The 16,730-nt window shown below is 41.1% G+C and overlaps 1 non-coding gene across 1 annotated transcript; it reads right to left on the bottom strand.

The window, feature by feature from the left end:
* Positions 1-271: 271 nt before the first annotated feature.
* On the bottom strand, positions 272-421 carry LOC114663291 (U12 minor spliceosomal RNA). Its single transcript, XR_003718105.1, has one exon. It is a non-coding gene; the product is annotated as a U12 minor spliceosomal RNA (small nuclear RNA).
* Positions 422-16,730: the final 16,309 nt, after the last annotated feature.

Raw genomic sequence — 16,730 nt, 5'->3', positions numbered from 1 at the left:
ACCAAGTAACGCTGTTATAAAGTTGGGTGCTGCCATCTGTACGTTGCCTTGTGTAAATGCAGCCTCCTCTTTAAAAGCAGTTTCGTGGCGCAAGAACTGGCGTGCACGATAATTTCACCGAAACTGTTAAGAATCACGTAGCATATTAAAAAAGATACGTTTTACTTCGTTGTTAAAACCAACTTTTTATTAGGCTATATCCGTACTTAACTTCATCTAAAAACTACAATCGAAATATTTTCTTATTTTATTACTTATTTAGGGGGTAAGTCGGGTAGATCACAACACAAAGGCATCCCACAAAGTAGGCGGGTCACCTCGGAGCAACCTGAACCCGTTCAAAAATTCCTCTCGCATGTATGAGCGAGGATCCGGGCGTCACCCCGAATCGTTATTTTCCTTACTCATTAGTTTAAGGCATACCGAAACAGTCTTCGTTACAGCCCAGCCAAGAGAATGGAGACATTACTGACATGGGTTACTTTGTAGTGAAATTTGTAAAGACTTACGTTTACCCCCTCAACGTCATTGTATATGAAAACTAATATCGGTGTTATGAAAAATAATCAGAGTCCTTGAATCACTGTACTTAATTTGTCTTAAAAAGGAATATAAACTGTGTAATCTGTGTACTTCCTGCATATGCAAATATAGACGTGGTGAAATGCATTATGGGAACGTGTGGTCTCGTTATTCGCGTAGTGCTCCACGGGATATGTAGTAAAGTAAGGGTATTGGCTCTAACCTGTCTACAGACGCTGTGAGTGCTCGCGAGTCACCATCGATGGGTCGCTACATCAAAAAAAAAAAAAAATAAAATAAAAACACCGTCTCAGAGGCTAAGTAACTCACGCCGTCCACTCCCCCACTTAATCTATACACTTCAATCATAATACTATACGTCTATCATCCCGGTTGTTTCTATCTCCCCCCCAACCCAGTTCTCATATAAATTATTATTGCGGTCGTCACACCAAAGGCATAACTAATCGATATTTTTAAGTTTATTGTTGCGCTTAAAACTCCAATGGGGATTTCCTCAGCTTTGATTGCGTAGCGCATCTCTGTATTTTAAATGTTACAGGGGGAAATATTGCCTGGGGACGCCATTGACCGGAAACATGTAAAACCGGATCCCGAGGCCAAATTGGTTGAGAACCCCAGTTAACGTTTATCCAACATTCGAAGAATAAGGGGGCCATTTCAGCGTTAATGGAAGACGCGTGATTGAACTTCATTTAATCGCACGGCTTGACACTCACTAAATTGCTAATTTTCCTGACAGAATTTTGGGACAAGTTCAAGCAAAAGCAATCAAGTCCCACTTATGCGTTCCGAAAATGAAAAGGCGACGACGACGAAAACTGGGAATAAAGGGACTCTCATCATATCAGAGAGACAGTCCGATCGCTGGCCGCACTGCTACGTATGTAATGCACTTCAGCGGACAAGGGCACCCAATGAGTAAGGTGGGCGAACAGATGGGCTCCTATGTGCAGCCTCACCATCCCCACCACCCCCGGCTCTTCGTCAGGTACCGCACCTTTCTGCCGAAATAAAATCACCTCGCGGCGTCATTACTTGTTAACAGGGGGCGGACATCTGCAAAGTTCAATTCGTAAAAATGTTTAATTATGAATAGTTATTTATATATGCATTGATAACAAAAGGAAAAAAAACATTATTAGATTGTTTCCATCACGTCACGTTTAAGTACAACGTATTGACACCAATGTTGTCAATTAACATGAAACCGTCAATTTAAGGTTCTATATTCTAACAGACACAATCTGTTCTCAGAAAAAACACGTTTACTCCTTTTCTTTACACTGCTCTTGTTTGCTGAAAAATATTCTTTATTTACATATATTTAGATAATATACATATATTACATATATAAAAACAAGATCTAGTACACTATTTCAATATATATCAATCTATGCCATCAAATACAATGTCCTATAATCCGATACAATCGAATACAATCTTTAACTATTTATTACATTATACACTTTGACATATTGTGACGACGGCCGTGGCCCCTATACGAAGGAACAGTTGGGGGATGCAGATGTGCGGACGACACTGCCTCCCCCGGAGCGCTACAGGGCAGCATAGACATAGAATTACTAGACGCCTCATGACCAGCAGCATCATACGTCAACGTCGCCGCCATATTGTGAGTGGCACTGCTGTGGAGTGAAGTAATGAATTAAGATGCCTCACGCATGTGCTGCTTGGGCTTGTACAAACCGCTGTACGCTCCAAACCAGATCACAGAGATTACATTTCAAAGGTAAATCTGAACAATTGTTTTGGTTATATTTGGCCATTAGAAAATCCCATTTTATAATCTTAACTTTAGCTATGCCAGGCTAAGCTAGCAAAACTATGCATTTATGTGCTCAAGTGAGCCTCCAAACAACGTTTTGGCTAAACGTATTTAGTTACTAACTATGTAGATTGTTGTTAGCTGTTAACGTTTCTCAAACTTTGAAAGTTTCCCAAAGAAATCTACCTCAGGAAGCAGTGGGAGGTAGCCCTTAGACAGGATTTTGAAAAAGCTGTCCTGTGATGTGTGCCGTGCTAGTTTGGTAACAGATGTACCGGCATCACATGATCAAAGCTACCACTTACTCACATTATAAAACAAAGGAGGTTTGATGATTCCTTCTGAGGGTACAGTCAAGGTGGTCAAAGTAGCTGAGCGTGTTATCTGACAGTCGACATTAGGGCAAACTGTCAGTGGATCTTCAACCAATCAGTTTGTTCAGGCTGAGATTGGTTCAGATGATGTGTTTTTTTTCTCAAGGAGCACATCAAGGAAACACAGTTTGAAATTGACAACCATCTTTTCATGCTCATGTCTTTAGTTGTGTCTGTCTTCCACAAACTAAGGCTGCACCATATTGCCAGACTGAATACTCTCAAATTAAAGAGTGGCAACACACGGACAGTTCTGGTTCATGGATTTTAGATCCTATCCTGTATATATTTAATTAACCACATTGTGTGTGTGTGTGTGCGCGCGTGTGTGAGAGAGAGAGACTGAGAGAGGAATGAGTGAAATGTTTTCAGAAATTATTAAGCTAATTTGTATACAATAAAATTGTTTATTTTTGTCATTGAGTGTATCATTTCACTGTTAAAACAAAGACAAACAAAGATAACTGGCAGTAACAGTGCAAAATTCACAATTGGTATGCCAGTTTGAAAAGATAAGTTTTGAGGGTAGTTTTACAATGTGTTATTGAATCGAGCCGATGAATATGAGAGGGAAGAGAATTACAGAGTTGAGGAGCACTATGAGAGACGCTCGAGCTCCCATAGAACAGAGTTTGATGTGCGGTACAGAAAGTAGAGCTGCAGATGAGGATCTGAGTGAGCGAGAGGAGTGTCAGTCTGTTGGAGATCAGTGAGGTTGTAGAGAGCTTTAAACGTTATGAGCAGTATTGTGTATTGTATTCTGTAGCTAACAGGGAGCCAGTGAAGTTGAGGGAGAGTAGGTGTAATATGTTCAGTGGATTTAGAACAGCAGGTTATTATCCTGGCAGCAGAATTTTGAAGAAGTTGTAAGCGATGGATACGTTTTTGTGGGATGCCAGATAGAATAGCATTACAGTAATCTATACGTGAGGTGACTCGGGCATTAAACAATACTTCAGTACTGTGTTGCGTAAGAACAGGACAAAGTCTGGAAATGTTTCGGAGATGGAAGAAGTCAAGTCAGAGAAATGTTACTTATATGGGAGGAATTATTTAATAATAATAATAATTATTATTATTTAATAATTGTCATTATTAGTATATAAATGGATATAAATAATTGCATTTAAATGATTCGCCAAAATCTGTTGTATGTAAACGATACTGTTTTAAACGTTATTGTTTTTTCATCAGAAAACCTGGTTTCCACGTCTACCTGTATCAGTTTAAATGGCACTTTTGCCACTCACAATATGGCGTACGCGCGGACGTATTGTGTCGACTGGGCAATGCAGTGAATGCGGCGTCTATCTATATATGTCTATGCAGGGCAGCCCCACTGGGTTGCTGTGGTTCCACTGATTGCTGTAGAACTTCATGGGAGTTGGAGTTTGGGATAGCCCTGTTGGGATGCCACGGGGAGCTGCAGTGCAGAGCCCTACATTGGGCTTCCACCACACATGGAAGAGCTTCCAGATCCAGTTGATGATCCACCTCCCAGGAGCAGCATAAAAGCAGCCACACCATTTCACTTGGGGAGCCACAGTCGGCGGGTGGGGAGCACGGAGAAGAGACAGTGTGTTGTGTTATTGGTACTTCTGCTCTACTCTACTGTGCTGAGCAGTGCAGTGGGAAACACAAGGAAAAGTGCTTCCCCACAGTAATAAAGCTGTGCTGTGCGGCAAGACTTGTGTCTGTGCCTGGATTTGGGTGGCTGGAATGCCCTCCGGTGGCCACAATGTACTTAGTTTTTTATATATACAGGTACTCGTCGACATACGACCTATGCAAGTTACGACTGTTCGACTTTACGACGCGTTTGACTGTTTCCCCTGCCAGCTGTTGGCAGCGCCAGTTTCCCGCACTCTCAAGTCTCGCTACGCAGCAGTAAAAATATACGCAGCAGTGTTGCCCCACGTGTGTTTGTGTCTTGTTGTTTTGGCAATTTTCGATAATAATATAACCCTAACATATAACCCTATAATATTAACACTAATAGCAGCTTTCTACTCAAAACGGCAAACTTGAGAAGCTGCCAGCATCAAACCCAGAAGCTCTTGATTGGGCAGTTCTTAGGATTGCACTACGCAAGCAGTCGCATCAACTGCTTACCGCAACCTGCTTTCTTTTTTCTTCTTGAATAAAAGCGCACTTGTTCTGTTATACTTGTACTTGTGAAAGTGTTTATTTGATATTTGGACTTCAGGCTTCACACCAGTCATTCTCAGTCACACACACCACTCACATCCACATCCACAGTTATCCCAGTCTCGTTCGTGCACAAGTTTTATATACAATCATCACATTCAAATGTTAACAGTTCCCACACACAACTGCTGACTCCCAATCAAGAGCTTCTGGGTTCGATGCTAGCAGCTTCTCGAGTTTACCGCTTTGAGTAGAGAGCTGATGTTATTGTTAATATTATACAATAAAAGCATACATTTGATTTACGTCTGTAACAACTGCTGTAAATTTATAGTGCTTGTCAAAGTTAGCGTTCACACTCGCCCCGATCTGACACTGCTCTTTTCAAATAAAGACGCGCTATAACAGAGGTGAACTCAGATCAGAGAAAACAGAAGCCCTCCCCGCAAGAAATGTCGTATGAATGGCGTATGGAAGAAGAAGTGTGTTAAGCGTTATGTAAATACTTTTGCTGGATTTAACAGTGAACAAGAACTTGATGAGATTCGTGAAGAAATAGTGAAACTGTCAAAAGACCTTTCATTGGAATGTGAAATGGAAGATGTCGAGGAGTTGCTAGACCGGGAATCAGGTGAACTTATGAATGAAGAGCTGATAGAATTGGAAGAAGAAAGAGTGGCGGAAGAAGAAACAAGAGAATTGGAGTAAGACGAAGAGGAGGAGGTGCCACAAAGAATGTTCACCACAAAGGGATTGTCAGAAGATTTATCTCTACTGAATAAACTCCTCGCTCATTTTGAAAAAATGGACCCAAATATTGAACGATTTGCGAGGATTGAACGGATGGCACGCAACACATTTCGTCCTTATTGCGAAATTTATGAAGAGAAAAAAAAACAAACAATTCAGACGAAGCTCACTATGTTTATGAAAAGAGCAACTCCTCCCATCACCCCGTCCGCAGCCTCGCCTGATCTGATGAAGGCGATATCGACAACCCGCAGCCAAGCACCAGTGGTGCCAGGAATTAAATGTACAGTACAGTATTTCTTGTTTTGTACGTTTTCCACATATTAAACAAATTGTACTGTAGTATGCTGTGTTTGTCTTAGAAAGTAAGAAAATGTTGATAAAATATTACTTTAAGATGATTACAATATTATTACCCAGTCTAATATTCTTACCTTAAATTAACATAGGCCGACTTACGTCCAGATCAACTTACAACCAGTCAGTCGGAACCAATCGCGGTCGTAAGTCGACAAGTACCTGTATATATATATACAGTACAGTATCTCTCTCTTATATTATATTATATAATAAAACTTGGGATGAGACTTTTTGGGTGACGAGACGTGATCTTTTGAAGAGAGACAGAGAGACACTTCAGAGAAACACTTTCACGTCCCATGACACAAAAAACAAAGAGCAGCTTAAAAAAATGATAAGTTAAAGATGACATGTCCACGACTAAGCGAAGCAGAAAGAGCGGCATGACAAAAGGAAACACAAAAGCGATGGAGGAAAGAATGCAAATTCGGAAAAAAAGGAATGTAAGCAAAGACTTAGCGAAGAAGAAAGATCAGCGCGTCAAAAGGCTGAAACAGTTGGTGGTCATAGTGTGGAAGATGAAAACATCAATTTACAATATCCCACTAAATATCTACAAACGTTAACACCGTCCATCCGGTTTCCCACCGGCTGAATTACTGTTGAAAGAAGGATGTATCGTAATGTAATTGCGTAATTTAGGTCTGAGTGATGGGCTATGCAATAGGACAAGATTAGTTGTATTGAAAATTTGGTAGAACAATTCTAACGTGTAAAATTTTAACAGGCGACAAGAAAGGTAATGTAGTGCATCTTCCACGGAAAACATTAGACAACAAAGGAGATCTTGATATGCCATTCGTATTAAAACACTTACAGTTTCCTGTGAGAATATCTTTTGCAATGACAAGAAATACCAAGGGACAACCATTCGAAAAAGTTGTTTATTTATAAGAGAGAAAGAAACGATATTCACTCACGGGCAGTTATATGTTGCATTACCACGATGTAAGACCAAACAAGGAATCAAAATTCAATGCAATCTTGAAGAAAAGTTAATTCCAAATATTGTTTTAACTGAAGTTTTAAAGTAAAAGTGAAAATAACGCATATGTAACAATTAACAAGAAAAAAAGAATCTCTTTAAAATGTATTTCGGGTTAACTAAAACCGGGTGTCAGCGAGCGAAGGGAGCAGGGGGCAGAGCCCCCTATAAACGTCTACGTTTGGAAGTGTGTGTCTGTCCAGAAGTATGAGGTGGAGTGATGTAAGGGCTCTGCCTCCGAGGAAACAGAAAACTCGGTTAGCCACTAATAACACAAGTGGGATGAGCACGTCAGCAAAACAAAACCTCAGAAGAAAGACAAAGTCATTTAGCTGCTAACATCAGCAAAACAGTATCCCTTTTCTTTTTCCTCCTGTGGCTGATGCACAAGTCATGTGAGCATGTCGGCAAAACGAAACCACCTAGGAGAGAGATGCCCAGAGTAGTTCCTTTCAATTACCTGACATCTCTACATTTCAAATTTTTTTTCTGACGATTTCAATAGTTTCTAGGACCCCAGGGTTTTTACAGCATTGGCATACACAGCTACTATATTGTATATACAGTATATCAATTATATAAAAAAAATTCCTGCCACAAGACGAGACATTTTGGAAGATTTTTTCAAGTCCCGCCCTCCTCTCAACCATATTCAACCACGCACATTGTAATCTCACCTCTCATTCGTGTGAATGCTTTTGCCAGGCACAGTTCCTGCTCTCTTAGCTCTTATAAATTTTAACATTTTCTTCACTTTAAGTTCCCAATTAAAGAAGATGTATTATGTCCAAGTTTTATTGAATAATTTAATCATGAAGGGTTATCAACAGTAGGGCAATCCTAGCACAGAGAAACGATGAAGTCAAATGAATTAACACCAAAAATGACGATCAGTTACATGGCAAATTGATTAAATGCATATCAATAGACTATGCTGAAACAGTTGATGATCATGGTGTGGAACAGGAAAACATGAACATACAATATCCTGAAGAATATAGATAGATAGATAGATAGATAGATAGATAGATAGATAGATAGATACTTTATTAATCCCAAGGGGAAATTCTACAACCATTAACACCTTCTGGTCTTCCTCTGCATGAATTACTGTAGAAAGAAGGATGTATCCAAGAAAGGTAATGTAGTAAATCTTCAGGGGTTAACATTAGACAACAAAGGAGATTTTGATATGCCATTCGTATTAAAACGTTAACAGTTTCCTGTTAGAATAGCTTTTGCAAAGACAATTTTCAAATCTCAGAGCCAAACATTCGAAAAATTTGTTTAATAGAGAGAAAGAAACTAAATTCAATCACGGACAGTTAAACGTTGCGTTCTCACAATGAAGGTGTAAACAGGACTCCTGTCCAGAGTTTGAGGGGGTGGTAGGAGTCTTCAATTCAAGAGATCATTTGAGTTAGAGAGTGCTCCATAGCTGTTCACGGCTGAGAGTTTTCTGGAAGTGTTTTTTATTAACTATTAGGGGGCTTTGCCCCCCTGCTCGCTTCGCTCGCCAACCCCCATGCCTGCCATACGCACTAGCCTCTTTGCGGTTCTGCTGCTCACGTATGGGGATGCGGATGTATAATTTAAACCGATTTTTATTTTCATGGGAATTATTACTCATTTTTACTGCTGATAACCCTTCGGGATGAAATTCTTCATTAAGATTTGGCCATAATACGTCTTCTTTAATTGGGAACTTAAAGTGAGGAAAACGTTAAAATTTATAGAGCTGAGAGAGCAGGAACTGTGTCCGACAAAAGCATTCACACGAACGAGAGGTGAGAGTACTGTGTACGTGGTTGAATATGGTTGAGAGGATTGCGGGACTTGAAAACATCTCATGGCCAAAGTCTTGCAGGACTTGAAGAAATCTCTTGTAAAAAGTCTTGTCTCGTCGCAGGATTTTTTATATAATAGAGAGATACTTTAGACAAAATGCATGTGTTTCAGCATGCAACTGGATATGTGAAATGTGGATTATGCAACATGAACAAACTAACATTTTTATTCTTGGGTGTTATAATATTGTTTGCTGTTTATGCTGAAGAGGTCAATAACGAAAGCTTATTGTGTCAGAAACTTTGTCTCCTCTATTCTTCATAAAAAAACATAAGGTAAGCAGGGCCGGATTTATATGAAAAGAGGCCCTAGGCTATTCCACTTAAGAGGCCCTTTCACCTTCCATTTTTAAGTTTGTAAATTACATGAGAGATAATAAAATTTTGCTAACAATTTGAATGTAGGCCCCTCTTGATCTTGAGGCCCTAGGCTGAAGCCTAGTTAGCCTATAGGAAAATCCGGCCCTGAAGGTAATCCATCCATCCATCCATTTTCCAACCCGCTGAATCCGAACACAGGGTCACGGGGGTCTGCTGGAGCCAATCCCAGCCAACACAGGGCACAAGGCAGGAGCCAATCCCGGGCAGGGTGCCAACCCACCGCAGGACACACACAAACACACCCACACACCAGGCACACACTAGGGCCAATTTAGAATCGCCAATCCACCTAACCAGCATGTCTTTGGACTGTGGGAGGAAACCGGAGCGCCCCTGAAGGTAAGTAACAGACAATTCCAAAACAATTGAGGTGGAGTATTCTTTTAATGCTAGGTATTTTCTTGACATTACTTAATATCCCCATTAATGTAGCCATGATTGTAGCTTCTAAAACAGAGTAAGGATGCCTCTGATTGTTCAAATTACTGCCTGATTCCTTTCCTGTGCATTTCAGGATGGAAAATTATTCATAGTAAAATTAAATGCAGTCCAGCATGTTAAGTACTTTGCGTTGTTAAGCACTTGCACGTGGTGGTGCATTTAAGTTGGTTTTATCAAATTATAATAAAAATATATTAATCAAATGAGCAATTGCTTTTCACTACAGCACACAATTTTATGTCAGTTTAGAATGCAATACAAACGCATATAGGAGTATAGGGACCTAATCAATGACTTTGTTAAATGGTGCGACTCAAACCACCTACACCTGAACACCAGCAAAACCAAGGAGCTGGTGGTGGATTTTAGGAGGCCCAGACCCATCATAGACCCAGTGATCATCAAAGGTGACTGACTGTGTGCAGATGGTGCAGACCTATAAATATCTGGGAGTGCAGCTGGATGATAAATTAGACTGGACTGCCAATACTGATGCGCTGTGCAAGAAAGGACAAAGCCGGTTATACTTCCTTAGAAGGCTGGCTTCCTTCAACATCTGCAATAAGATGCTGCAGATGTTCTATCAAACAGTTGTGGCGAGCGCCCTCTTCTACGCAGTGGTGTGCTGGGGAGGCAGCATTAAGAGGAAAGACGCCTCACGCCTGGACAAACTGGTGAGGAAGGCAGGCTCTATTGTTGGCATGGAGCTGGACAGTTTAACATCTGTGGCAGAGCGAAGGGCGCTCAGCAGGCTCCTATCAATTATGGAGAATCCACTGCATCCACTAAACAGTGTCATCTCAAGACAGAAGAGCAGCTTCAGCGACAGACTGCTGTCACTGTCCTGCTCCACAGACAGATTGAGGAGATCGTTCCTCCCCCAAACTATGCGACTCTTTAATTCCACCAGGGGGGGTAAACGTTAATATTTAACATTATACATAGTTATTGTCTGTTTTTTTCACCTGTATTATTATCATTCTTTAATTTAATATTATTTATTGTATCAGTATGCTGCTGCTGAAGAATGTGAATTTCCCATTGGGATTAATAAAGTATCTATCTATCTATCTATCTATCTATCTATCTATCTATCTATCTATTGTGTTTAAATTCATGCCCATAGATTGTGTTTTATAGCCACAAGCAAAGAAAATGTATTGGAGTGTGCTTAGCAGCTGCTTCGAGTGGACAACATTTCGATTGAAGGCCTCACATTAATCACGACAAAACTGAATGTAATCACATGACCATACAGCGTCACACAGTGGGACACGCGATGAGAGGCGTTCCACTTCTAAACGTTCCACTCAGATGGAATTTTATTTCTGCTGCTGACTGACATGCAAACAAACTGGCCTACCTGGCACACTTATTCTTTCAGCATCTTTATGTTTTTTGGTATTGATATGCTGAGTGATATCTCTGAATACTCCATATGTTTGACAAATCAATTTGTTGTACTCAGAAACAAATACATCTTTTCAGATTTTTAAATTCTCTCTGGAGTTCTTTGTTAAACAAGCACAAACATGTAGTCATATTTTGCAGATCAAGTCTGTGTTTAAAGCAACCCCTCGATGTCACACATGTGCAGTTCACAGATTGTAAGCTTCACTTCGTAAATTCAGAATATCTGATTAGTCTGATATTGCCTGTTTTATACAGAAGTGATATGACTGGGGGCGGCATAGTGGCGAAGCGGATAACACTGCTGCCTCGCAGTTAGGAGACCCGGGTTCGCTTTCCAGGTCCTCCCTGCGTGGAGTTTGCATGTTCTCCCCGTGTCCGCGTGGATTTCCTCCCACAGTCCAAAGACATGCAGGTTAGGTGCATTGGAGATCCTAAATTGGCCCTGGTGGGTGTGTGTGTGTGTGTGTGTGTGTGTGCGCCCTGTGGTGGGCTGGCGCCCTGCCCAAGGTTTGTTTCCTGCCTTGCACCCTGTGTTGGCTGGGATTGGCTCCAGCAGACCCCCGTGACCCTGTAGTTAGGATATAGCAGGTTGGATAATGGATGGATGGATGATATGACTGGTGATTTGTAGTTCATTGAAGGATGTATACACTCCATAGGTCTTTCTGCAAAGACTTGGATACTGCTGTGCCGAGAGATGTGTAAAATATCAGACAAGAGAGAATTTTAAAAAAATAAATCGGAAAAGCAAAATTAAGCAAGAAATGTGTGACTGCCCTGAGAAATATGGATGTCTAGTAGTTCTAGTTCAGGTTGGCATTCTTAACCTTTCACAATATAATAATATTTCTTTACATTTATATAGGACTTTTCTCACTACACAATTACTTTACGAAGGGAGCGGGGAGCCACGTCAGCCACCACTTAAGTATAACATCCAGCTGGATGATGTGATGGCAGCCATTTTATGCCAGTATACTCTTCACACATTAGCTGGTAGGTGTTGAAGTGGCGAGAGATTTTTAACCAATTAGAGACGGGGGATGATTCGTGAGGTGCTTCAAATTATAGATGTTCCATCTGTTTTCCCTCCTTTGTTTATCAGGATATCAGCATGGTGGGGATGTTTTTGATGGCTTGGAACATTCCAGTCTCTACAGTCCCTCTTCTCTGACTGAATCTCCCCCCTTTCCACCGCCAGCTACTGTCAGTCTTTAAGAGATCTTGTTTGTCGTCTTCTTTCAGCTGCTCCCACTAGGGGTTGCCACGGTGGATCATCTTCTTCCATATCTGTCTCTCCTCTGCATCTTGTTCTGTTACACCCATCACCTGCATGTCCTCTTTCACCACATCCATAGACCTTCTCTTAGGCCTTCCTCTTCCTGCTCTCTCTATCCATAGCATCCTTCTCCCAATATACTCAGCATATCTCCTCTGCACATGTCCAAACCAACACAATCTCGCCTCTCTGACTTTGTCTCCCAACTGTCCAACTTGAGCTGACCCTCTAATGTCCTCATTTCTAATCCTATCCATCCTCATCACACCCAGTGCAAATCTTAACATCAGTCCTGAAGAGATATGAGGTTACTATTATTTTATTCCTTCCACCCTCAGCCTCTTGATTTTTCTTGTTCCCTCTTACCATACAAGGCCAACTGCTGCTCTGCATACTAACTCAATCAATACAGCTTACAGACATATGACGTTATAAGCGACATTACACTTCTTCTATAAAGTTGACCTCACCCACCATGTATCAAGGAAAACAAGTTTATTTCAGTCTTTCCCAAAAAAACAACAAAACAAAAAAGCCTCAGTAACTTGTAGTATTTAAATGTATACACTGCCTTCACGTTACACACCCCGTTACCTAACGGACAGTCTAGTGACTGGTGATCGTTTTCTCTTTAGTGAATCCTTCCTTTTTATTACCTTTACTCACCCTCCCATTGTTCTCCAAACTTCTCATTTTAATTCACTAGAGATAAACCTCCTCGGCTACCTTAGCAAGCCCTCTATCTATACCCTGGTTCTCCTTAAACACCTCCTGAGGCACGGAGTCCTCCAAATCCAACAACTAGATCTGGATCTCCGATGTACACCTGGATGGGATATCACGGAGCTGTGGAGCTTTAGACATTTCGGCCTTCCACTCCTAGCATTCCTAATTTAATTTTTAAAAGTTCAGCTGCACCAACTGTTATGGGTAAGTTTGTCTCAATCCTCAACCTCTCTTTACAGCATCCAGGTAATTAAAATGAATTTTAAATAAAAAAAAAGAATTGTTCATTGCCTGCATGTTTTAATTCAATAAAGCTGACCGCTTATTCATATGAAAATTATGAATTCAACACCTTATGATTGCCATCACAGGGAAAGTTAATTTGAATTTGCATGAAAAAATTACAAAAGGTCACAAACATAGAAGAAACCATTATGTCTTAACTCCATTGGTATCATGTAGGAAGATTGGCCTTCTGATGCGACTCTTACCTTTAAGTTGTGGCAGACGGCCGGCAGCTCATCCCGGTCAGAACTTCCCTGTGATGGAATGATGAGGGAAGGCAGCTTTTTCAGGACAATGCCTCCTGTAAAATGTTAGATGGCAGCGGTACCTCAGATTCCCGCAGGGCATCCTGGGACTTGGAGTCCAGCCCTATTGGGTGCCACCAGGGGGAGCTGTGAATGGACCTGGGGAGCCATACTTCCTTTGCAGCCCGGAAGTGCTTGGAAGTCATGAGGATAGAAGCCCCACAGCACCTCCGGGCTGATTACAGAGTTGGGATTCTCCATCTGACCCGGAAGTGCTGGCAAGTCAAAAGGAACAGAAGAACAGAAGCACTTCCTGGTCAAGGACCATATAAAGGACTGCTGACCTAGCAAGTGAGCTGGAGTTGGGAGGGAGTGTGACAGAGCATACTGGGAGGTGTGGAGGAGAATTTAGTGATTAGTTGTGCCGATTTATTGCTGTTTATTGTGGTGGTGGTTTGGGGCACAATACAAAGAAGAAAAATATCTTGGTGATTTCCCCGCCCCTGTCCTGCATACTGTGTTGGGTAAAGGTGAGCAACAGTGACACCTAATGTCCACTATTAAAGTGTTCCCAGTTGCAATGGAGGGAAAGGCATTGCAAGGCCGATTGGCACGGCCTCTTCTGCACACTTGGAAGCTGGAAACATCTTATGTACATCTCTATTTCAAAAGCATAGCCAGACACTGCCCTCCTGTACACAACTTTGGCCAAAAGACATTGCCCTGATCCTGATGAGGATTGTCAGGGCTGCACCTTAGGCCAAGAGCAGTGCAAACCCAGTACCAGCCAGGGTTACCTGCATCGATGGAGAACACCAGTAGAAAATCAAAAAAGTAGTAATGGTCAGTACCTCTATGTCAAGACTTGACCGTGTAGGCTGAAATTAGCAGGGGATGGTCCTTAGGTCTATGGGTAGTTACAATGAACAACACAGGAACACCATGACCATACTTAACAGAGAACTAGTCCTGCTTTGGTCAGGAACTTCTGTACATCTGATTGCACATTAACACCAGAGCTCCAGTAATTGACATGCCATTATACACTTCCCCGCCTATAAAAAGAGCCAAAGCTCAAGATCATCCCAAATCATGAAACAAACTTTGAAACCCTCTTAATGTTCCATGACATTCACAGAAGCCCCACATTAAATCAAATCACGTCATTGTGACAGACTGTAGGACCGTTGATTTTTTTCACTTGGGGATTTTTAAAATTCTCACAGCAGAGGAGTTCACTGTAAAACATCACCTGCAAAATTCTAAACCAGAACATTCATACTGTAGGACTACATTAACTTTATAGTTCATAACATTAAGGAGATCTGTGGTCTGTATTTTAAAATTTTCCATTATTCAACAAGGTCCCATTAGAAAACTCCATATTCAGCAAGGGTGGAATTAAAAACAAAGAATTGGTAGCTTCAGTAGAATTTGCAAAGTTACATATTACTAAAATTCTTAACCAGCAGTCACCTTTGCCACCAAAAAAAAAAAAAAAAAAAAAAAAAAAAAAAAAAAAAAAATAAATCAGTATGTAAAGGTTCTGGGCATCTGCAGAAAAGTTCTTAGGAGGGGATTTTCCACGAACCACAGAGGGGGGGGAAAAAAAAAAAAAAAAAAAAAAAAAAGCAGCAAAACATTAAATAGCATTAGAAAACAAATCTAAATGGATTTTAAAAGGCTTTTTATAAAATAAATTTCAGCCAGTCATTGTCCAACCTGCTATATCCTAACACAGGGGTCTGCTGGAGCCAATCCCAGCCAGCACAGGACACAATGCAGGAACAATTCTCCAGGCAGGGTGCCAGCCCATTGCAGGGCACATACACACCAAGGCCAATTTAGGACTGTCAGTGCACCTAACCTGCAGGTCTTTGGACTGTGGGAGGAAACCAGAGCACATGAAGAAAACCCACACAGACATGGAGAGCATGAAAACTATGCAGGGAGAACCTGGGAAGCGAACCCAGGTCACCTAACTGAGGCAGCAGTGCTACCACTACACCACCCAGCATTTCAGTTGCTGATCTTATATTCCAATAAACCGGTACCATCGAAGATTGTGAGGCTGGCTGAAGACTAATATTCAAGGCTGGATCCACCACCAGGGTGACTTGGGTGTGCACACTGGGGCTCTGCTTCACCGACAGTACAGGCACCCACAGCAATCCGCTATGCAGTACACAACCCCTGCCCCACTTCGATCCTCAATTATAAACCTATCCACTCAAATACAAAAGCATCGATAGAAGAAAACTGATTCCCGGCTGGTTTTTCAAAAACCAGTCATGATCAGAGCAGGTGTCTGAGGTCACTTCTCCAAGATCATGCATTTGATGCTTTACAGTATCACAAGAAGATCAAACCTCTATATAGTCAAAAACAAGAGTCCACTGGTGCAGCAAATAGTAAAAGTGGTAGAAACAAAGACCCTGTTGTGGTGGCAAGTAAATAGTGATTTGAGGAAGTACTTTGAACAAGTTGCAGATACTTCAGTTGAGAATTAAGTAGAGAAGGTTGGTATCACTGCTTCAGCATCAACATGCAAATCCATTTCTGCAGAGTCAGACAAAGCTAATACAGAAGATGCATGAAAACAACTTTCCCTGCATTCTACAAACTCGGAACTCATACTTGCCGACCACCAACTTTACACAACTGGAAATATTCAGATATCTTTTGACACATTTGGGTAAGATAATCAGAAACTAATGACCTGCTTAACACCTCAGACTTAATAATGTGCATGTTCAACTGGAATAAGTCACCCAGCAGCTGTACATCATGGCAGAGAAGTGCAAGTTGGACATTGCACTTAGGATTACAGTTTTGCAACAACTGAGGAGCAGAAACAAATAGTGTACAGTTGAAGGCACAAGAGGTTTCCAGACAAATTAGCTTGAAAACATCTGTACAGTAGCAATGACAGTAAATATATGGAACACAAACTTTTATTGGCACAGACGAATGTTATTCAGGGATTGCAAAAATTTTAAAATGCAGTGTTTTTGCATACTAATGACCAACAGTAAGCCTATGATGAATACATTGAACAGTAAGCAAATGTACAGATCTTATTTACCTCTGAAACTTTGCATTTCAGTTGCAGTATTTTCAGTGGTCTGCAATTTGCCCGTCATGTCACATGTATATTGACCGAG

This window comes from Erpetoichthys calabaricus, chromosome 12, assembly GCF_900747795.2.
Source record: "Erpetoichthys calabaricus chromosome 12, fErpCal1.3, whole genome shotgun sequence".
Lineage (NCBI taxonomy): Eukaryota > Metazoa > Chordata > Cladistia > Polypteriformes > Polypteridae > Erpetoichthys > Erpetoichthys calabaricus.
The sequence above is the reverse complement of the archived record's forward strand: the minus strand, read 5'-3'. Positions and strand labels throughout refer to the sequence as shown.